Source organism: Erpetoichthys calabaricus, chromosome 2 (assembly GCF_900747795.2).
Source record: "Erpetoichthys calabaricus chromosome 2, fErpCal1.3, whole genome shotgun sequence".
Taxonomy (NCBI): domain Eukaryota; kingdom Metazoa; phylum Chordata; class Cladistia; order Polypteriformes; family Polypteridae; genus Erpetoichthys; species Erpetoichthys calabaricus.
The window spans coordinates 42,845,279-42,868,468 of NC_041395.2; the positions used below are offsets into that span (position 1 = coordinate 42,845,279).

General features: G+C 37.5%; 1 protein-coding gene across 1 annotated transcript in view; it reads right to left on the bottom strand.

Moving 5' to 3' along the window:
* The window catches only part of LOC114669636 (butyrophilin subfamily 1 member A1-like), a 148,544-nt gene extending 142,925 nt beyond the window's left edge, over positions 1 to 5,619 (bottom strand). The window contains exon 1 of the mRNA XM_051922321.1: positions 5,485 to 5,619. The gene's annotated coding sequence lies outside the window, so the exon portion shown is untranslated. The remainder of the gene's footprint in view (positions 1 to 5,484) is intronic.
* Positions 5,620 to 23,190: the final 17,571 nt, after the last annotated feature.

Here is a 23,190-nt window from a genome sequence, read left to right on the forward strand (position 1 = left end):
CTTAGTTTTTCTAATGTTGCGTTTCAGATAATTATCCGTGCACCAAGAAACAAAGTTCTCCACTTGACAAATTCATTCTGTCTCATCATTTTTGACAATACACCCCATCAATGAAGAATCATCTGAAAATTTCTGCAGGTGACACAACTTAGTGTTATATTTATATTTTGAGTTGTACAAGGTGAACAGAGATGTTGACAGTACTGCACCTTCTCATGAATCCGTGGTGTTTACAACCACACATTTATTTATGAGTACGAACATTACAGAAATCATTTGTAGTAAGTTTTACAAAATAATTGTGTATTTGAAATTAGCCCCACTCTATGCATTTGTTTAAAATAAATGCGTCTCCAGTGGGGTATACCACAAAATGTGCTTAGTGAGGCCTTTCTTAAATAGAGGAGCTGGTCTTTGTTCAACCAGTTTTTGTTTGAGGATTAGGGCAAGTTTTGCTTGGTGACTGAGGCAACTAAGTGATATCTCTTAGACTGCTCTGTGCCAGACTAAAGATGAAGCTTAGTGGAGGTTTGTGCATTGACAGTTCATGATACGTTCTGTTTGAGTAGAAACAAAACCTCTGAGAGATGTTATAAGTTTTCTGCTTATGTTTTAGCATATACAATGTATACTGTTGTTGAATTCTCTTTTAAATCAATTTTAAATTAATTTTAATTTACAAAAAATAACATTATAGCATTTTCATTGAAAATTCCAAGACCTATTAATATACATTTAAATTATGTCATACTTCATTTTTATTTTTTTCATTGACAGGATTTTTCTAGCATATTGAATGTTGTTGCAATCTTAGTTACGCTATCATTTAAATTAATCTTATTTTTGCTACAAAATGGTAAACCGTTAAAAAATATACTGTCTATTGAAAATGACAAGAAATGTATCATATTTAAATTATTACTCAATGTGTCCCCTCTGTTCTTTTTTGTCAGCAATACGTAACAAAAAAGGACATGTTCGTAAGAAATGGTTAAGAAGGTGTATTTCATAAAGTTAAAAATCATCAGTTATAAAAAGTATCAATTCTAAATCAGAAAACCTCTAACACTGAAGTAGCACTGAGATGTTGACAGTAATGAAACATACCAGAAAATTGCCGCACCTCGAGTCATTTTTGGATCAACTACGTGTGCTCCTTTCCTTAAAATCTCATTGAGGAAGGAGCTCTTAATATAGAGTTTTTAAACCCCCAGCTCAAATAATTATTAGAAAGAAAGCTCATTGTTATTTTTGAGGTAAGTCATGACAATACTTCAATGCATATTGTATAAAAATAAACAGTACCATGTTAAATATATTCAATTACACATCTCAATAATTAATTGGATTCAAACTCTTTATTATTTTCATAATAGTTCATATTTGTTTTGTTTTTCACTAGTTTGTTATTAAAAATACAAAATATTTTATATTTAAAGATCTGCAAATGAAATTGAAACTTTCATTATAAAAATTGTCAAGCATTGTCTAGTACTCGTCCTAATGATTTTCATACACATACTAAAAAAAGATATTAAGCACTAAACGTAAGATTGCTTTCAACAGCCCTGTAGGACTGTGCATGGCATGCCTATTCCTTAGAAATTCATTGAATGAGATAGCTCAGATAACAGATGTTAAAGAATAATGCAGACGCCTAGGCATTTACATTTATATATGCAATTTGCCAATGGCATACATTGAGATAAAATCTCACTGCAACAAATGCCTGACTAGTGGAAAGTTAGTGTATCTAAAGTTAATTTATCCAAAGTTGTATGAGTGACAGTACAATAGATACTGAACTTCGGCCTCACCAAACATCAAGGGTTGCAATAGCATGTACTCATGTGCGAATATTGGCACCACCAAGCCCATTAGAGGCTGAGTATGTAAAATACAAATTATAAATAGCATTAATGCGCAGCTAAGTTCTTATAAATAACCCTGACATGTATGGACAGTCTTACTGTGGAATCAGTCATTCTGATAAGGGCAAACTCCTTCAGCAAGAATGGCATTGGGGCGTCACACCAGTGACAGAAATTGTTGCTTTCTTTTTTTGTTGCTAAATGCGTAATATTCATATAAATGCACTATATATTCTACTAATTCTGAAGCATGTTCTTGTACTGTATATAACTTTCAGTTGCTGTTAAATGCTCTTTAAATTGCTACTGAACACTTAACTGTTTGATATGACATACACAATCAAGCTGGGCAATTAAAATATTTTTTTTTTATCTGAATAATGCTATTAACGTTTAATTGTGCACTGCACAAATTCAGAACCATAGGATACTTAGTCATCAGTCTGCTATATTGCAGATTGACACACAGCCACTCTCACTTTCTTAGATCATATATTATTTTTTGATCAACTGCTGATAAGACAGCCACTGTCCCCATTAGATGTTCTTCTATTTTATGAGAATTAAAACTCTAACCTTCCCTACAATACACCATGCATCCCATTGGCTTCACATTTAAAGTCACAAGTACTCAATCTGCAGATATTTCACTCACCTCTGTGCTTTTTGAACTTATTACTGTCGATTGCCAGAGCCTATCCTGAGTTTACGAGAAACAATCTGCGCTGATGGAACCGACAAACGAGGCTTACTCAGCTAAGTCTCATTTTCATAAGCGAGCTTTGCAGAACACGCCCCAGGTCTTTTACACAAAAACCACATAAAAACACATGTTATCCCTTGCATTTTTTGGTCTCTTATACTAGGGGTCTCCAACTCCGGTCCTTGAAGATCACAGTGGTTGCAGGTTTTCATTCTAACCCTTTCCTTAATTAGTGACCTGTTTTTGCTGCTAATTAACTTCTTTTGAATTAATTTTAATTGACATGCTTTGAAGACTCAGACCTCTTAATTGGTTCTTTTTCCTTAATTAGCAGCTAAGCAATAATAAGATACAAAATGAGCCAAAACATGACCAGCAAACTGTGACCATCAAACAATGTCTGAAAATAAAGAAAGGTGAAGGTCTCAGTAATGCTGATCTGCTCAGGTTCCCACAACATTTGAACAGTGCTCTTAGAAAAGAGAAAATCAACAATTTCAGAACTGCATGCTATTGCACAATGACAGCAGCAACAAGCCATGGAATTAAAAAATGGGTATGAAATTGGAAAAAATCAAATTCTCATTGAAAGGATCTGTACAAAACTTTTTCAAAACCTGGCAGGAACTAATCAATAACATTTTAGAAAAAGCATTTCAATTGAGGAAGCAGATTCTCTCCCGTCCTTTTTTCCTTTTTTCTTTTACTCTATTTATTTTTAATTATTTATTAATTTATCTATTTACTTATTTTTACTAACTTAAAGTTTTACTCTGCTGGCCTAGCTCTCTTTCTCATTGGTGGGGGTTGATTTGTTTTGAACCAAGTCTTGTAAAACTTGACTTATTTGTATGGAATGTTATTTGTTATTAAAATCAATGAAATCCAAAAAAAAAGAACAGGTTTCATTAACAACAAGACTCGGTGCCTAATTAAGCAACTGGCTGGAGTGAAATTGGTTGGAGTTTGAGGCCCTGACTTAATTGGTCTTCTCACGTCACATTTAATTTCTACTGTATTTGGATGCCATTTAAGGAAAGAAATGAAGCAATTCAGAGGAACAATGAAGGAATTCAAAGGGAACAAATCTTAAAAAACAAGTCAAATAAAATGAAAGGAAAAGGAGTTAATTAGCAGCAAAAACTGGTCACCAATTAAGAAAAGGACTAAAATGAAAACCTGCAGCCACTGCGGCCCACCAGGACCGGGCTTGGATATCACTGTTTTATACCACTGATCTCAATTCTACTGTACTGACATTTCATTCTATATGACTCCTCCGACTTCATTGTTGCTTATAAAGATTTAAACCTTTGTAATGAGTATCTCAGCTTTAACCTGATTTCTTTGAATTACACTCATGTTTCCATGTAAGAACTTTGTGACTGTGTGCTCTGTGAAGGGCACTTTGTAAAATAAGGATTGATAGATCAGTCCTTGTTATAGCTGAATGACATTTATTATAAATGGGTAATTTTCTGTGTCTACACTTTCTTTCTTATTTTTGAATGCCATGTCTGAAGATGATTCACTTTTTATCTTTTTGCATTGACAGGTTGTATGAATTCATTACTGTCAAGTCTACAGAGTAAACATAATTATTCCCATAAATGTGCTGATCTACATGCAGCAAAGCTAGTGCTCTCCAGCGACATGTTCATTAATATCTCCTCTGTAAATACTGTCTATCTAATTTTACCCATTCAACTGATTAAGTGTTGTGGAAAACAGCTGATGTAGCAGCTTAGCAAGCAAGTAACATTCCAGTTATGATGCTGGAATAAGCCCATTGCGGCACTTCTTGTGTGATTTTGGGCTATACAAAAATAAATTGTATTGTATTGTATTGTATGCTGTGATAAAGTAAACCCACCCTCTGAATAATACTATATGTATGATCAAATGAAAATATGATTATTATATAATGCTGTAAACACATTACACTGAAAGACAGCACATTACTTTTACTTTATTCTGTTTAATAAATGACTATAGATTTACACTTGCACAAGTAAAGTGTAAATGTCATCTTTAGACAAAAAAAATAAGTTCTTGCCCATTAGCCACTAAAAATTATCTCAAAGACATACACTTGATTATCCATCCATCCATCCATCCATTTTCCAACCCGCTGAATCCAAACAGGGTCACGGGGGTCTGCTGGAGCCAATCCCAGCCAACACAGGGCACAAGGCAGGGAACCAATCCTGGGCAGGGTGCCAACCCACCGCAGTACACTTGATTATTGAAATTAAAATTGTAAGGTTTACAAAACACATAGTGTTACTTGTGCGATTATGGGATGCCTGTTAAGGGCACCAAGATTCCGAAGACGTATACTGTAGTGGTACTGCCTCACAGTTCTTGGGTTCAAAACTAAAACTTCAAATCGTGATCCAAACGCTATTTGTGCAGTATGTGAAAGGTCTCCCGGTTGATATTGAATTTTCCTGGTATTTCGATTTCTTCCTGCATCTCGAAGTTGAAAGTTATTGGAGGCTCTAAATTAGCCGGGCCTGAAAAGGCGTCCGTGAACCTGCGCGTGTGCTCTGTAATTGAGTGGACTGACAGAGAGGCGACAACACGCTCAGCGCAGGAGCAGTCTTATTTAGAATAAAAGTCCCGGACGACAGTAATTGTCCACAATGCACTCTTCGGTCATCGTTTTAAGCAAATAGGTCAACCTAAATCATTCAGTTGTTTACAGATTTTTTTTTTACAAATATGAACGTGAAAGTGAAAGTAAACAGCTTCGTTAAGCTGACCTTTCATTGGTCTGCTATACAATGTGGCCATAGCCTGTATCCGCGTTCTCTATCACACACCAAGATGCACTTTGCTGAACTAAATGCAGTGTTTTTAATGACAGAATAAATATTTAACGGACTTTAAAGAGACATCGGCACTCACTTGTTTCTTGTCGCCCGCACTTGCAACGTCGACTAAACCCGCACTGCAGCTTCTCACTCCCAATGTCGAAAGTCCACTGGACTAAGTCCAACCTTTCGGTTTCTCTTTGGAGAACATGCCTGAGCGAGTATGAAACTTCTGGACAAACGGGAAATGACAGTTTTCACTCGAACCTCGTTCGAGCCTGTTTAAAAATAAGGCTATTTTGAAATAATGAAATTTAACGAAACTACTCAGTAAGCTACAAGGAATTTCTTATTTGCATGTCTTTTCTGAGCAGTGATAATAATTCAATGCAGGGTATACGTAGTATAGATAAATATGAATTTGCAAGGGTTTACATACATTCATACATACATACATACATACATACATACATACATACATACATACATACATACATACACAGACACACATATATATATATATATACTATATATATATATATATATATATATACATACAATACATATATATAACAGTATTTGATATATCTAGCTGCTCAGTAACTACACAACTGAAACGCTTTTTCAGAATCTACTGGTGTGAAAGCCATTGTTCCTTTACAATTTGCCAACAGGGAGGAGTAAGAAAAGCAACTGTACAGGACTGCTATGTGTGTAACAATCTTGCCAACATGTGTTATAGATGTCCTGAACAGAAAGCAGCTGAGTACGGTAATATTCTGGATGGCTTACACCACCCTCTACATATAGTGTGTCCTACCATGATGTTATTCAGGCAGTGAAGATGTGAAGATGGACTCCACTATGCACCTATTAACTGTCTGAGGATGTAGAGGCATTGGTGAACTTGACAACAGTTAAAATGTGCTTTTCCTACTTTGAATAATCAGTAATGGTTACTACAAGAAATTTAAAGCTGATCTCCCTCTCCACCGCATCCTTTCCAATACAGATAAAAGTGTGATCTGCATTCTGAAGCCTATGACCAAGTCCTTGGTTTCATTGACATAAAAAGTTAGGTTGTTGCTTGGCACAATTCAGTCAGCATGTAGAACTCTTCTTTGAAAGCCATCTTATCATTAGGTGACCAGAACTATGATTGTGGTGCCATTAGCAAATTCAATGATGGAATCTGGGCTGTGTCTGGACACACAGGCATACTGAGCACTTGGCACACAAACCTGTGGAGTGAAATTGTTGACGGTCACAATTGAGGATATGTTGCTTTCAATCTGCAAACTAAGTTCTGTTGGTTAGGAAGTTGCAAAGGGTTGCACACAGTCCTAAATGAAGGAGTATGGTGAGCAGCTTTGCTGAGATTACTGTAAAAAAGAATAAGCTGTTTTCTATAAAAGAGATTTTGAACAAGCAGTTTTTAAATTATCCAGATGTACCAAGATGTTATGGAGTGCAAGAGATAAGACTAACTGCTATAACAGTGTGTATTTTGGAGCTGGTGAAGGGGAAAAAACTTGTGTACTAATTTAAACCAGCTTGTGTGCAGTGTAACCAAATCAGTGCAGTAATTAATGTTATAAAATTAGTACCCACACATATTATATAGACTGTTACAGACATGAAGAAGCAAGAATAAACAGATATGTACATTGTAAGCACAGGGGCCAGAGCCTGGAAAGTGACCAATGCTGGCATGGAGGGCAGAGGAAGACTCAAATGAGAGAAATAGGGTGAGGATGGCAGAGGTGGCACTGCCCTTCCTTCACTACAATTGGGCAAGTGCCAGAGGAACTGATCTTTAGAAACCACTGTCTTCTGGCAGTAACATCAATGGTAGTGACTTGATCCATGGCAGTTCAGTGAACCCTTGTGCATTCTGAAATCTGAAATGGTAAAAAGAAAAAGAAGGGTATTATCAAGTGTTATTTTGCAAAACACACTTAAAATAGGTCAAAATTTAATAAACCTAAATCATGCAAATCCTGTCCAATTACTGTATATGAAAATGTTCGTGTTTTTTGTAGCAAGTTGTTTTAGTTAGTAGAAAACAGTCAAATTAATAACAGATACGGTGAATGATGCATCTAAATACCCACCTTAACAATAGGATAAGTGTGTCTGTGTCTGTGTATTTGTATGTTCATCTGTTTTTTTATGCCTCTGTCATTCCAACAGATTGCACATCATAAGCTCGCAGCACAAACATTTGTAGTAGTGCGTATTATTTTATTACTATTTATGACTGGTATTCCACCTTGGTGTCAGTTTGTGGCGTGTGTGTTTAAAAAAATGTTTATAGCGCTTTATTAAATATTTAAACATGTGTATTTAAATAAAAACGTGTACAATCTTTATTTTTATACTAGCCATGTGCGCCCAACTACGTTGCGCATGTTAAAGTTGTCTGTGAAGGGCTCCCTGTTTAAATGCGGCTGCCAGTCGTGAACTGGGTCCTTCGTTGCACAGCATTATGATTTTTTATAAGGGAAACAAAATTACAAAAGAAAACCCTTGGACATTGATTCGATAGGAACGGCCTACTCGGAATCACTGTCCGAATAGTAATTATGTGGTGGTGTAGGAGCATTTCTGCTTCTCTCCGTTCACAGTCCGTCTCGTTTTCACGACGCTGTCGTTTCCTCTCACGATCTCTTCTCAACCTTTCTCCAATCTCGCAGGTTGCTTTGTGGCAATCCAAAGAGTAAGGCAATATACACGGAGCAATGGTTATAAAAGGGGGACACATAGGTATCCAGGCTCTTTAAAGCATAAATAGGGATCACTTCACTGGCATGTGAGCAAGCCACGGTACAACTGTGAGACGCGCAGCACTCGCCGGCTACAACGTAACAATAATAATTCCTGGAACGTGCTGTTATGTTGTCATTCATTTTACCCACTGTCTTTCTTTCATTCATATGTTACATAGGCACGTACCTTTTATCTTCGGCAATCTCATTCTCTAACCAGGCCTCAGGAGTTAATCAGCGTAACACTGTCCACCACCCCTTTCGTTATTCCGGCACATTGTTGACATCCGTGAGTAACAACAACATACTAAACTGGAAGGTGGTCTACGCATGCGTGGAATTCGCGGACCAACAAAGATCAAGATCCAAATGAAGATTATATATAAAGATTAGTTAATTTAAAGCACAACAATTTGTTTAGTTTGATGGTCTGTGTTTTGAGGTGTGACTGGAGTACTACAGTCTTCAGTAGTATAAGCCTGGAGGAGATTCTTAATCCAATGCCTATGTTTTAGCTGTCTCTCTACTGCAATCTAGTGCTTCTTCTTCTAATTCATTCGTGGACAAACAAAGATCAAGATCCAAATGAAGATTATATATATAGAGATGTGTTAAGAGCAATTACAGATTATGGATGTTGGGGTGGGGTCTTGCCTAGTTGAAATGGGGTCCTGTCCAGCCTCCTGCTTCACCCCCACCTTTGCTATTATAGATTAGTTGTCTCACTATGTATTATGAACAAAATTTTATTGACCAAAAGTTGTGTTACTCCCAATTTGAGAAACAGAGGATATAAATGCAATGGAGGGTCAAGGACCAAAACCTGAAAAATATGGGATAATATCAACTTTACATCTAGTTAAATAAACAAACAAGCAAACAAATAAATAAATAAAATATGTATTTATTCATTTATTCATTCATTAATTTTTCCCCATTGTCTTGAAAGTACTGCAAAAATTAAGTAATCCTGCAGCACTCTCAGTGTCAAAAGCTCTACCTGACAGTGCAAATTTTGAGTCATCTGCAACATGCAAAGCTTTTTTTTAACACTGTATTTTATTTTATGTTAGCAATGACTGTTATGTAATACCATACTGTAAAGAAAAACGACACATTAAATGTGTGACACTCCATTCATCTTGTGGTCTTAGCTATAATCTAACAGATACAATCAAAAATAAGCTCTAGGTAACATTTTCTAACACTTATCAATGGTTTATGTCCAGACTTGAAAGTTTTAACCTAGAGCCTGAAGTTAGCACCAAGATCTGTTGCTAGATACATTTTGGCAAATGTAATTTTAGACCATACTTGTACCATTGGATGGTACTGTGATGCAGTGACATTCCTGCTTCCTCACAGTAAAGTGACCCAGTTCGCCTCCTGGGTTCCCCCTGTTAGGTGTTTGCATGTTCTCTGGGTGTTTCCTCCCACTGTTCAAAGACATGCAGGTTAGTTGAACTGGGGATGCTATTTTGCCACTGCTGTGTGTATGTGTGTGTGTACAGTATATTGCTCCAAGTAAAGGTAACTATCCTTCATTAATTTTGCGACCAGAAATCATTTTCACATATTTCAAGCAGAATTTTCTTGTCATCTATAGTCTGTATTTAATCTAGGATTACATGAATGACAGTGACTTCATTTAGCAGGAGACTTTTAAATAGTGGAGCTGAAGTAAATGGGGCTAATCAATCATCGTTCCCAGAAAAAGTGACATCAATTGTCCTCTGATTTGTCATCCTCCATTCTCAGGCAAACAGAAATCAAATTAGTAGTGTAACATTCACATTCTTTCCAGAAATATTCGATAATCTATACCCATTAGAACACCCTAATCTCACGTGCTGGACAATAAGTAAAGGCAAATAAAAACTTACACCCCACATTATTGTTCCACTGCCTGGATTTAATTGTTTAAGAAAATCATGTCAGAATTAATTTTAGCTCAGTCTTTTTGCAACATGTCATATGGTATGTTTGCTGTTAAGTCAAAATATGCCTTCTTCTGTGGTCTTTTGAACTATGATTTCTGTTTTTTAATATTTTGCTCTGTTTTCTGGTTTTGATATTTGGATTGAGGATTTGGTTTGTTCAATCCAGATTATATTTCTTGTTTTTACATTGTTTTCATTGTTTAGAAGTTGCACTGGGCTTTTTCTTACAGTCTGTTTTCGGACTTAACTCTTGATTTAAAAAAAAGTAAATTAAATGATTAAATATTTAAAAGTTGTGTTTATTTTGAGACAGGTGTTTGATGGTGTCCCTCTTCCTCTTGTGGATTCAAAGGTCCAGGGGCTGCATGTATAAAACCATGTGTAGAATTCATACTAAAACATAGAGTATGGACAAAACTTGAAATGTGCGTATGCATAAAAAAATTCAAATTCATAAAACTGTGTGTAAGCAAACTTTCATGCACATATATTTTTATAAATCCCAATCAACGTGAATTTTAATGCAGATGCACATGCCTACAGCCCCAACCCGACTCCTCCCAGAATTTTGCCTATTTGAATATGCAAATCAATATAAATGGCCCCTTCCATTCAGTGTTTTGTTAGAAGACAATGGCAAAAGCAAGTGTAAAAAGAAGAATTTCAGCAAATGTGAAATAGATGTCCTGCTCAGTGAAGTGGAGGCAAGGAAAAATATATTATTTGGTGACTCGAGCAGGGGTATAAACAACAAAAGGAAATTAATGGAGTGGTACAGTGTGGCGGAGGCACTCAAAAGTTCATGCTCACAAAGTCACACAGTGCAGAAATATGAAAGGAGCGGTCAGATATCAAGTCGTAGTGAAAAGGCGAGTCGCAGCCCACCGTTTGAAAAAAAGGTATATGTTGACATTAATGTTGAAATGTCGACTTAAATCTCAAAATTTCTACTTTAATCTTGTAGTTTATTTTGTCATTAACGTAGAACATTGTAATCTTCATCTTAAAATCAATGTTTCATTTAGTAGAGTTTCTCAAACCTCATCATAACTAAAGTAGCACATTAAATGATCATAAATGTGGGACTACAATATAACAATTTTCATGGTGTTATGAAGGGAGAGGGAAATGGATGAAAGTGTGATGTGGCTGGGTCATATACTATATGCAGCTTAATGACCATGAACAACTGGTGGGTGCTTCCATAACAGAGATACAATGAAGATTTCACATGAAGTCTAAAATGCCTCGGCAAGGAAGATTTCCTTCTTGTAATGCTACTTTAAAGTACTTCGATTAATGTCCATTTACTGATGTTGTGAAGGACATGTTTGTTAGACCACTGAGAAATGTAAAACACCAGAAAATATCAAACATTTGAGAAAATGTAGAAATTCAGTGCAATGGCAGTTGGTAGAGTTAAATATTTTCTACTAACCATGTAAAATACAAATAGTGGACCATTTATAGTGCACATAATAAATGTTTTGGGTGTGTTAAAGTATTTGTAAACTCATTTAGAGAAATGTATTGTTAATAGTGGAGTTCATTTGAAAAATGTTATTTAAAAAAAAAATCTTTAAGAGAAGGTAAATATTTAATTCCTTAACTGGCGCCATAAGTCAAATGACCCATATCCCAGCACAGCACCCTGTCACACATGTGCACTTGGGAGACAACTTCAGGGTTCATCTAAAGATAATTGTACTCTTAACCAGGGGTTGGCACTGTTGCATAATGCCTTCTTTCTTCCCCAATCTGCATAAGCATTGATTGACAGTTGCATCCCTAATGATGCCACTTCCAGTTCTGAACTTCCTGAAGCCGCCTCTTCTTATCCTCCGGTGCCATCTTAGGGTCATTCAACAATAGACTCATGTCTGATGCGGACCAGTTTATTTGCCTATTTTGGACTTCCAAATATACACAGTTCACTATGGTGCCCCAACTGTTTATCTGTTTTGTTTTGTCGTTCTTACAACAATCCAAGAATTTCTTTCTTTCAGATTTACAAAAGCTTACACTAAGCAATTCCACTGGCAGTAATAAACCTAAGGAATCTATTCCTATTTTAATCCATATTAATTGCTTTAGGTTCAAATCATAGGTGCTACATATATGGAGTCTGTATATACTCCACATGTGTTTGTGGGTTTTCTCTGGGCGCTCATCACACAGTCCCAAGACATGCAGGTTAGGTGGATTGGCGATCTTAGTCTACTATATGCATGTGTGGGTGTTCACCCGGTTAACCCCTTCTATGGGGTTATTCCTGCCTTGTGCCCATTATTTGTTGGGATAGGCTCCGATTACCCTGCAACACTGGAAAAGCGATTTTGGAAAAATGGATGGATGGGATATTGTTTTAACAATATATTTGTTTTCCAGATTTCTCTTTTAATAATATTCCTTTAAGAAATAAGTTTGAAAGGAAACAAAAACATTTACTTTTTTAATACATGTACATTTTCATAAGTCTATTTATGATTCTGTTGTCAATATGCTAATAATTCTTTTCTTGGGCCCCAGTATGGCACCCATTTTTTAATTTGTATACTCAGATTAAAAAGTTTAGGAAACCATGGTTTAGATATTTGGGGTATTTATTATTTGTCTTCAGTTTCTCCAGCCCCCATGCACTGTAATCAGTACATAGTCAAAATCAGCAGCACCATTTCGATCGCAGGGTGTGTGAGTAACAGGGGTCTAAGAAGTCAAAATATACTCCGTAAACACTGTGGAACATGACCCGGACACAGACAGGCAGACACGTTTGAATCACCCCACACACGTTTATTATACAAAGTCATATTTACAAAAGTGCTCCATAGTCCCCAAAAGTCCCCAAAGTCCTGGCCACAAACACAATGCCTTACTTCTTCAGGCCACCTCCTCCAGAGACCTTGTCCTTCTTCCACACGACTCTAGTCAACGTATAAAGGGAGGCGGCCCCTTTTATTATCCCCCGGATGTGCTTCAGGTGCTTCCTGGCAATCTTCCACCGGCACTCCCCAGTATGGTGGAAGTGCCGGCTGCGTACCCGGAAGCACTCCAGGTGTCCCTGCTCCTCTTCCCCCCAGCACTTGGGTGTAGCGGAAGTGCTGAGGTCCAGGGCTCCCAAGGTATCGGGGCGCCCCCTGGCGGTGACTACGGGCCCCTACAGGGTTGACCTTCAAAGCTCTGTACCCATGGTCCCCATAGCAACCAGGGTGGTCGCCCCCACATGGTCTGAGGCGGGCATAAGCCCTCTTCCGGTCCTCCGGGGTGTCCCAGCCGGGTCACCCACCCAGCCACCTGCGACAATACCCAGGTCACCAATTCAGAGCCAGAACATATACTCTACACTTTTTATTTACTTTAGATTTTTTTTTAATTCTTTATTCTATTATTTATGTTTAACTATTTTCTGTATAAATGTTATATTTATTGTGTAAAATAAAAAAATTGTGTTTATTAAATTATCCCTGTTGATCTTATTAATTTAAGCTTAGTATTAAAATAATTGTAATAAATTTTACCATGTTGGGACTCCAGTAGGGAGCGGAGGAGGGCTCCATGGAGTTTTTTTTTAACCTAGGGCCCCCAGTGTCCCTAGAATCATCTCGGAGTATGATCATTCTTGTTATATGTATATTTTTGTCTGCTCTATAACTCTGCAATTTCATTCAGGAATAGTGATGAGTGAAAATTGTGGAGTTCACTTCATCGTGAGTTCAACAAAATCATGTAAATATCTGCAATATTCACCAAGCTCTGCAAAATGTATTTAAGCCAAAGTAGAAGGAGAAACTGAACTAGTTTTGAGTGAATTATAATGGTGTCATGGTCTTTTAAGCAGGGCTGTGGAGTTGGTAGATAAATCCTTCAACACCGACTCCTTAGTTTCCGGTACTTCTGACTCCGACTCCGTATTTTCCATGTTGATTAAAGGAAGGCAACATACATGTCATTTAACCACAGAACTACTGGCTAGGAAGCTGACTCTCCTCCGTATTGGCCATTTTAAACAAAAGACAAGAACCCCTGAACACACATCAGGCCATAGCACACACCTCCACCTACATCATTACACTTGTTTACACTCAAATGAACTTGTTAAACACATTATATCTGAAATTAAATGAAAACACTCTTTGTAATGTACCATAATCCAGATTACAATATGTGAAAGTCAGGTTGTATAATAGCTCAGCTGAACTTCACACTAGTAGTAACACAACTATGCACTGGGCTTTATTCTTACATCAGAGAAGTACTTAATTAGGACTATTGTTTGTGAAATGGGACATTTGAAGTTGCTGTATTTTTTTTCATTACAATTTAAATTTATTAGGAGTCGGAGTCTGAACATTTTTGCTGACTCCGACCCCGACTCCAGGTACCCAAAATTGTCTCCGTATCCGACTCCTCGACTCCGACTCCACAGCCCTGCTTTTAAATATCCCTGAGGCAGGGGCGGCCATAGGCATGTGCAAACTGTGCACCTGCCCAGGGCCGCCAAATCCCTGGGGCTGCCATGCCAATGTATATTGAATATAAAACAGAAAGAGAAAATAATGACACAGCTGATAGCAATGTGGCCGAAAAGCATTGTGTTTCTTATTAATTAGTACGCTGTATTTACTAATGTCGCTAGAGTCGGAGCAGTAAGCTATATGTAGTATTGCCGTAATGAGAATATCAGGGGCCGCCACTTGGTTTTCAAGTTATGGACACGTGCATATAGAAGTGAAGCTAGTGCAAGTAATAATAATAATAATTCTTTGTATTTATATAGTGCTTTTCTCACTACTCAAAGCGCTCAGTAATTGCAGGTTAAGGACCTTGATGAAGGGCCCAACAGAGCAGAGTCTCTATTGGCATTTACGGGATTCGAACCGGCAACCTTCCGATTGCCAGTGCACATCCCTAGCCTCAGAGCCACCACTCCGCTGGGTGAGTTGTCTTACAAGTTAATAAGATACCGTGCATAAGATACCATATTGACATTGGTGGGCGAAGGGGCCACCGATTCTTTTTCTGCCCAGGGCTGCCACGAGCCTAGTGCCGCCCCTGCCTGAGGTCTGGGAAACGTTTACCAACTAAGCTGGACTGATTATTGTGGACAAATATGTGATATGAGCTGTGAGGCAGGCAGTGTTAACCTCTTAGCCACTGTGCCTCAAACAACAAAAGATGCAGAGTAAAGAATTACCACAAACAACATGCAATTAGCTACTACAAAATAGCAAATAAAATATAACAATTATTTCTTGAATAGCCCAAAATCATACAAGAAGTGTCTTAATGGGCTTTAACAAGCCCTGTTTTTTGACAGCCCATCAGACTTGACTCCCTAAGAACACAAGAAAAAAACTCCCAAAAAAAGACCCTGTAGAGAAAAAAAAAATGGAAAATTCTTGGGAAAGGCAATTCAGAGAGAGACCCTTTTCCAGGTAGGTTGGGTATGAAATGGGTATCAACAAATGGTGTAAATATAATACACAAAACAGAACACAAATAATCCTCTTCACAGCGCTAGATGGCCAGTCTATCATGGCCACCTCAGGAGTACAATATAATAGTACAAAACTATCGCATGTGAGGATGCAGATTTTAGAGTCCTTGAGACCTCAGCCAACAAGCTGCCTCCCCCCTACTGGCCATTTAATAGCCGAGTCAATGCAAGGGCAGCCAATTCTATGAAAGGACTCTTCTACTCAATGATTCTAGTGCTCCTTTATAAGAGATGACTTTTCCATAGTTAGGCAAACATCTTAGCAGTACAGCAGTGGCACTAAATGTCATATGTGAGTACCAAGAAGAGTGAGTGTTAGTGACAGTTTATAAATATCATTTTACTTTTGTTTAAGTACTAATGACTAACAGAGATGCAGTATGTACAGTTAATTGGCAGCTCTACTCAGGGTATGTTAAACTGAACTAGTTAGTCTGAGACTGAGACTGAGACCAAAGAGGCATCTCTTATAATAGCAGGCAGATCATTCCACAGCTTTGGGGCCCTGTAACTAAAAGCTCAACCTCCCACTGTTATTTTATTAATCCTTGGAATCCTAAGCACACAGGCATCTTGTGATCTTAATATGTGCTAAGATTTACAAATAATGATAACTTCAGATAAGTAAGTAGGACCTTGGCCACTTTAAAGCTTTATATGTTACAGAGGTGTGACCAGAACATCATGTGTGAGTGGGCATTTGGCTTGTCTGGGGGGGGTAAACAATATCCATCTATCCATCCATCCCCATTTTTGTAGGGGGGTCAAATAATAATAACAACATAGTTTTATATAACATATAAAAGCACAAATTGTGGCATAAATCATAACCTATTGTTCAATAAAATTAACAGAGGCAATGGAACTTGTATTATTATTTTTTGTGAACAAATATAGAACTACATCTACAAGGTAAATATCAATAAAGTCAAATGTATACAACATATGAGATCAAGAACAGAAACGTGGCTTATTGTAGTCATGGGAGGCTATAGGACATCAGTTTCCAGTGTTTAACCTGAATATTATCTACAGGACCAGTCTGCAGTTACTCTTGGCAAATTCTGAAATAAATTCATTCATGTCTAGATTTTCTGTGATGTTTTTCTCATGTGCCAGAATGACTAAATTTCTCTTCCTTGAATGCAGCATTGTTCGGCGGAGTGGAGTGAGAATGCAGTTCAAAGTAGAGAAAGAGCTTTCGCAAGCAGCTGAAGACACACCAGTGATGAGTGCTGTGATGCAGACATGGCTCTGACGTGCGGGATACTAGACGCGTGTTTGTGGAAGCTGCCACCGTCTTTTTCTAGAGCTTTTTTCCAATTAGTGTAGCCATGTTTGGTGAATATGTCCTCGCGGTCCGAATTGGAAACACTAAATTTGCCGCAGGCAAAGCAAAAGCTGCCATCACGGACAACAGGATATTCAAGCCATGGTCGAGACTGATACCAGCTTGCACTAAAACATCTGAGTGTCTTTCTGAATGCGCACTTGGGATAATTAATTAAAATGGGCTGGGATGGGCTATCCCTATTTAAGTCAGGCAGACCGGACTGTATATTTTGTTGAAGGCAGAGGTTTGGAGTACCTGACATGGACGCAGAGCTGGAGGATTGTGTAGGCTTACCTACCTGTTTTGGAGTTTCAGTTCCCGACGTGGGTGCGCTGTGCTCAGTGTTGGTAGCAGCGGTGCTGGGCTCAACCGTGGAGCCAGCAGCTTGTGGAGGGACAGAGGCTGAAGATGTCTGCTTTTTAATAAGCCACCTATGCACAGCCTTTGGTGTTACAAACCAGAAAATAAAAGAAGAATGGAACGTATACGCTGTTTTGATTAAAGAATGCGGTCAACAGGTTCAAAATGTCCTGCAAAATGTGCGGCGAAGTGAACTGTGAGCAGCACGGTGCCTGTCTAGTGGAGGAGACACTGACGGATACACCCCAAACTCAAATGGGCCAATTAGAAAGCAACTCAGTTTTGAAAATCAAATGTTATTCTTCTCCAGAGTTTTCATTGGACAGACAGAGCATTTCGCGGGGGGGGGGGGGGGGGGGGGGGCACAGCTTGTCTCTGGAGGGGCAGTGCCCACCACAGCCCCCATGTGGTCACGCCTCTGATATGTTAAAAGGAGGATTATGAAATCTGCCATAAACATAACTGGCAGCCAGTGTAAAGATTTAAGAACTGGAGTTATGTGTTTGTATTTTCTTGTTCTTGTAATAATATTTCCAGTAGCATTTTTAATTAACTGAAAGCTGTATAAAGAACATTTTGAACAGCTAGTGAACACTGCATTGCAGAAGTCAATTCAACTAAAAATAAATGCATTAATTAATTTCTCAGTATCCTGCATATTTTGAAAACACCTTAATTTTACGATGGAAAAACATATTTTGGACAATTTTGTAATGTACACTATGAAACATGCTAATGTCAACAATAACACCTAGACTGTAGGCTGATTGCTTAAAACTCATGGTAATTCCAACTGACTTAAATAATGATAATGTTGCGATCAGCATCACACCCACCAGTAGTTAACATTTCTGTTTTACTTGTGTTCAAAAACAAGTAGTTCTCATTCATCCATTCCTTTAACTCATTAACACATATAATTAAGGACAACATTGGAGAAACAGCATTTGGTCTAAAAGAAAGGTATAACTGGGTGTCATCTGCATACAAGTGAAAATTAAAATCATTTTTTTAATGAATGTTAAGTATCATTCTGCTCACAGAGTTCTACTCTTGGTGCACACCTTGGCTATGCCACAAAGCAGAGTCAGTCGTGGGACTTGGTCATTCCATTGTTTGAAGTAGCGGCCCGGTTCTGTAGGCAAGTCTTTTCTTCTTCACAGGTATCTGTGCAGATGTTTCACACTTTCTTCTTTCATCAAAAAGGAAGAAATATTGTAAATAATAAAAATAAAAGATTTATTACTATTTCACAGTGTGTCCTGTGTTTTCTGATGAAAGGTGGAGAAGCAGGAGGGCTCCTTTAAGGCTTGTTTTGTGTGGGGCTACAGCAAATGGCTGATTATGTAAATTAGCTAATTACATATGCAAATACATATAGCCATGTGGAGCTGTGCTACAAGCACACTGAAATCAGTATTATATATCCAGTGTCAATACAGGCACACATTGACATTATCTAGTAACGTCTGATCGTACTTACGTCTGTGGTCTGTAGCTGATATCTTAACTAATTAACTCACACGTGCATTCCAAAAAATATTATTGCGCTGCCAGCTGCATAAGGGTACAGTACATTTTTAACATATAATACATGTACAGTATGTATTTAACAGCAATGATAAACAAATGTTACAGAAATATATGTATGTACTTTTTATTGTTTTAATGTGCACTTTATTTACTAAGAAAAAAAAACACCACTGTATTGTGTAATATTTTGCTACCTTTCATAGCATATCAGGCTTCTCCAATCTTGTTCACTCCTGTGTCAGTTTCATATTTCATAGTCCCTATATTTTCAAAAAGGTAAGTGCATCATGGCCTTTAAAGACCTCAATCATAAAAAGATGATGAACAATGCAGCAGGTTGGCACTGGAAAGAATGCCCTGTGAAGAACTGAAGAAGAAGCAGATGAGTGGTGTTTCCCGAGGTTAACAGCTGATCAGGGTTCTTTCATAATGAGACAAACAGTCTTTTCAAGGACCATTAAACAGCTGCTTATGTCGTTGTGTCAGTGGGGTCATTGCTTCACAAGTTTTCTACACTGCACAACTCCCCATTGTAGAGACCTGCACCTGTTACAGGTCAAGTCGCTACACAAACCTAAAAGTTATCAAACAATGTGGAAGTTGCAAAGCAGCAAATGTTATCGCATGCAACTTTGGCTAGTCCCACTCTAAAATAATGATATTTTTGAAAAACAAAGAGGTTTACTTAAATGTGAGTGATATTATTGCATCTTATGCAGTACAGCATATTTTCTGTCTCCCCTATTATTACTGAGATACGCCCATACTGACTTGTATCCCCAGTGCTGAAACGTAAACCCATACGCAAGTCGATGAACACCTGTAATCGTAATATTCTCAATTAAGTTCAGCTAATGTACCCATCAAATAAAAATACTGCAAGTTATTTATTTATTTTTTAATGTATGCTGTTTGGAATGCTGGAGTACTAAGTGGGTCACGACATCACGCATAGCCGAAGCAGAGTAGCCACAATCTTACAGTACGCATGCATGAAAGTTCCAAGCATAACTCGTACAGCTCTGTGTTGTCACACTAGCCTTGCAAAGCTTCATTGTGTTGGCCACACAGCAAATTTCTAGGAAAATATTCAGCAAACAGGATTAATGGCTCATACAGCATATTCACTGTGAAAAACGCTTTGGTGAAATTTGCCAATCAACACTATTCAGGATTAGTACACTGTATCTGTATGTTAAAAACTGAGTGCTCTGGCGCCGACCTGCTGCCTCCAATGTTTGCTTGCCTCACCACAGCGATTGTCAGGTCAGTCAGCCTGTGATCATTGATTTTACAGCCTTTTTAGTCATAGTTGACTGTTTTCAAAAATTGCTTATTTCACCCCATTTAAAACAACTATTGTCTGCAAAGGACCGAACCAGTATTTTAATTAAAGAACATTTTCTATTACATGGAGATTTTTAAAAAAAAATTTGCACTACTTATAGTGCAAAAAGTTGCATCTTCTTTAAACAAGCAGTCCTCAATTTGTACGAGAGTTGGAACTTGCACTGAAAATGCTTATTAATGGAAATGTTGGCAAAAATGCATACAATGTGCAACCTTTTTATTTTACAGAAAAGATACATTTCAAAATTAGTAATAAAAAACAGTCAAGCGATAAAACTGTATTTTAAATTACAAAATTTAAACTAAAACAAACCACAAGTATGTACAGTATGTTGAAGTTATGCTTAAACATCTTACAGTTTTTCATAATAACACAGTAGCTCTTAGACCAAAAATCCATCCATCAATTGAAGATTGGTCCCTTAGCTGAGACATGCTGACAGTTACAATATATTCAGCAACACATGCGTGCAAAATCACAAAATGGTTCTGGATTTTTGTTGGTAGATTTCGTATTGGGAATTGTTTACTTTGCATTGCCCTTTTAGACAAATCCTTTGTACCGGTTTTTGCTCTTGTGAAAATTTTGTTACATTTTTTGCTTTCTGTGATAAAACATTTTTCTTTGTAAAATTTTTTTGGACTTGTCTCTACAGAGTTTTCAGTTTCTCTCTCTAGAAAGGCATTTTTGTATACTTTCGTACTTTTGTAGCTAATATAAGAAGTATTGGCACTGACAAGAAAAAGGAGGGAGGGTTACTAAATATCATGGACAGCTGTGTCATCTGGTGGCATTATCTTTCAAGAAGGTAACAGCTTCATACACGTGTTTGTGTAAGCATTACACATTGTCTCATTGAACTCCATGACTTGTGAGTTTTCTGTATACTACATTTTATCATATTACCACTGCTTTGTCATAGTTCACCACTCAGGCCAGTTAAAAGGTTCAGCCTTCACTTGTCTGATTGCTTTCCCACATCATTCTGTCCTCTTCTGGGACAAAAATACAAATACCGTTGCATGGGACACTGCTTCAAATGGAAAATCCCTGAGAGGTGCTTCCTTAAACCAGATATTCCAAGATAACATCTCGCCCTTTAACACATGAATAGCCAGAAAGTTCTTCAAAGTTCATGTGTATTAACAAGACAATGGGACAGTTTTTCTTTCATGAAAATCTGGGGAAGGAAATGAAAGAGTTTATTATTTGACATACTAATGCTTTGGGTGAAAGTTTTATACAGTACATTTTTAAATTCAAATCTAAAAATCTAAAAACCCATATAGAGCCCATATAGAGCTGGCAAGCAAGAGGAAAAGAGGAAGGCATAAGAGAAGGTTTATGGGTGTGGTGAGAGAGGACATGCAGGTGGTGAGTGTAACAGAACGAGACTCAGAGGACAGGAAGATATGGAAGAAGATGATCTGCTGTGTCAACCCCTCACAGGAGCAGCTGAAAGAAGAAGGAAGATTGAAAATAAATGAACAGTTAATCAGTTAAGATCAGTTAAGAGAGGATATAATTGAGAAAAGTGAAGAGAAGTCTTTGGTATGTCAGTAAAAATATAGAAAAGTCACAGTTCAATGACCAATGTGGTTAGTGTTTCATTAAATGGCAGTAATTGCTTAAATTGTTCAAGTTCATGTTGTCTCACTGTGAATATACCCTGACCCTTTCTCTCAAGTGCTTCCTGTTTCTGTCTCCAGTAAGTTTAAGTTGTGGGAAAATAAAGCAGAAGAACACTCCTAAGTGGATGTGCTAAAGTAATGTCTGACACACTGTGTAAAAGCTCCAAGTTTTGCTCGTTTGAGTGTGTAATTTTGTTTTTGTTGGACTTTCACTTTTTCACCTAATATTTTTGATTTTTGACTTCCTGAAAATCCTTTCCATGTCTTTTGCTATAATAACATAATTGTTTGTTTTTAAATCATGGGTGGGTAGTAACATATTACATTTACTTGGTTACATACAGTATACTTAAACAAAGTTCTGGCAAAATTGTACTTTTCAGAGTAGACATTGCTAATGATACTTTTTTAAACGAGAAACATACTTTTACTCCATTACATTATTGTCTCCTTCATTACTATTACATTTATATTTTACACATGTAATGTTTTAACTTTCTCAAGCCCCTTCCATTAACAACATGTGACAACTTAACATAACTGGCTAGTACTGACTAGTAATAGCATAGCTTCTTCACTTTCTGATTTCATTGACCCAACTGTAGTTAATCACTTCTATTACACTAGTAGTCCACCTGGAATCGAACAAGGAACCTCTTGATTACGAGTCAGCAGTTCTTACCGCTGCACCACCCAAGGGGTCGTGTCAGCATCGTACCCTAACCCTAATTCTTTTTCTACGATTATATTCTTGAATAAAAGCGCACTTGTTTTGTTATATGTATCCCTTTTGTGAAAGTGTTTATTTGCTATTTGGACTTCATTCTTCACACATTATACACTTCATGTCTACATTTTGTCAATTATTACTAAAATATGAAATATGTTTCTTTTTTAATTATGTGTTCAACAAATCCTGCCTCGCATTTCCTGTCATCCTTCATTTACACAGATTATAGTAGACACGATACACATATTAAATGTGTGTATTCCTAATGGTGATATACTATTTACCCTCTACAATTCCAGGCACCTCACACCGAGATAAACACACTCAAGCTCTGAGAATCTTCTCTGTGACTTGAACTGCGTCCTTGGAGGAGATGGGATAGCAGGCTGCTTGCTGCTTGTGTTGTTTGACACGTTTATAAAACAAAAAACATTGATGGAGAGGTGCGAATGAATTTAAGGTGGCCCGGGATTACGTGTTTTTTCAAAGGCTTCAGTAATTCTAGTGTTAAACATGGTTTTGGGAGGGCACGGTGGCACAGCACTAGCACTGCTACTTTGCAGTACAGGGGTCATGTCCTGGGTGGTCCTTGCCTGGAGTTTGCAAGTTTTCTTGATGGGTTTCCACAGCGTGCTCCTATTTAGTTCCAAAGACATA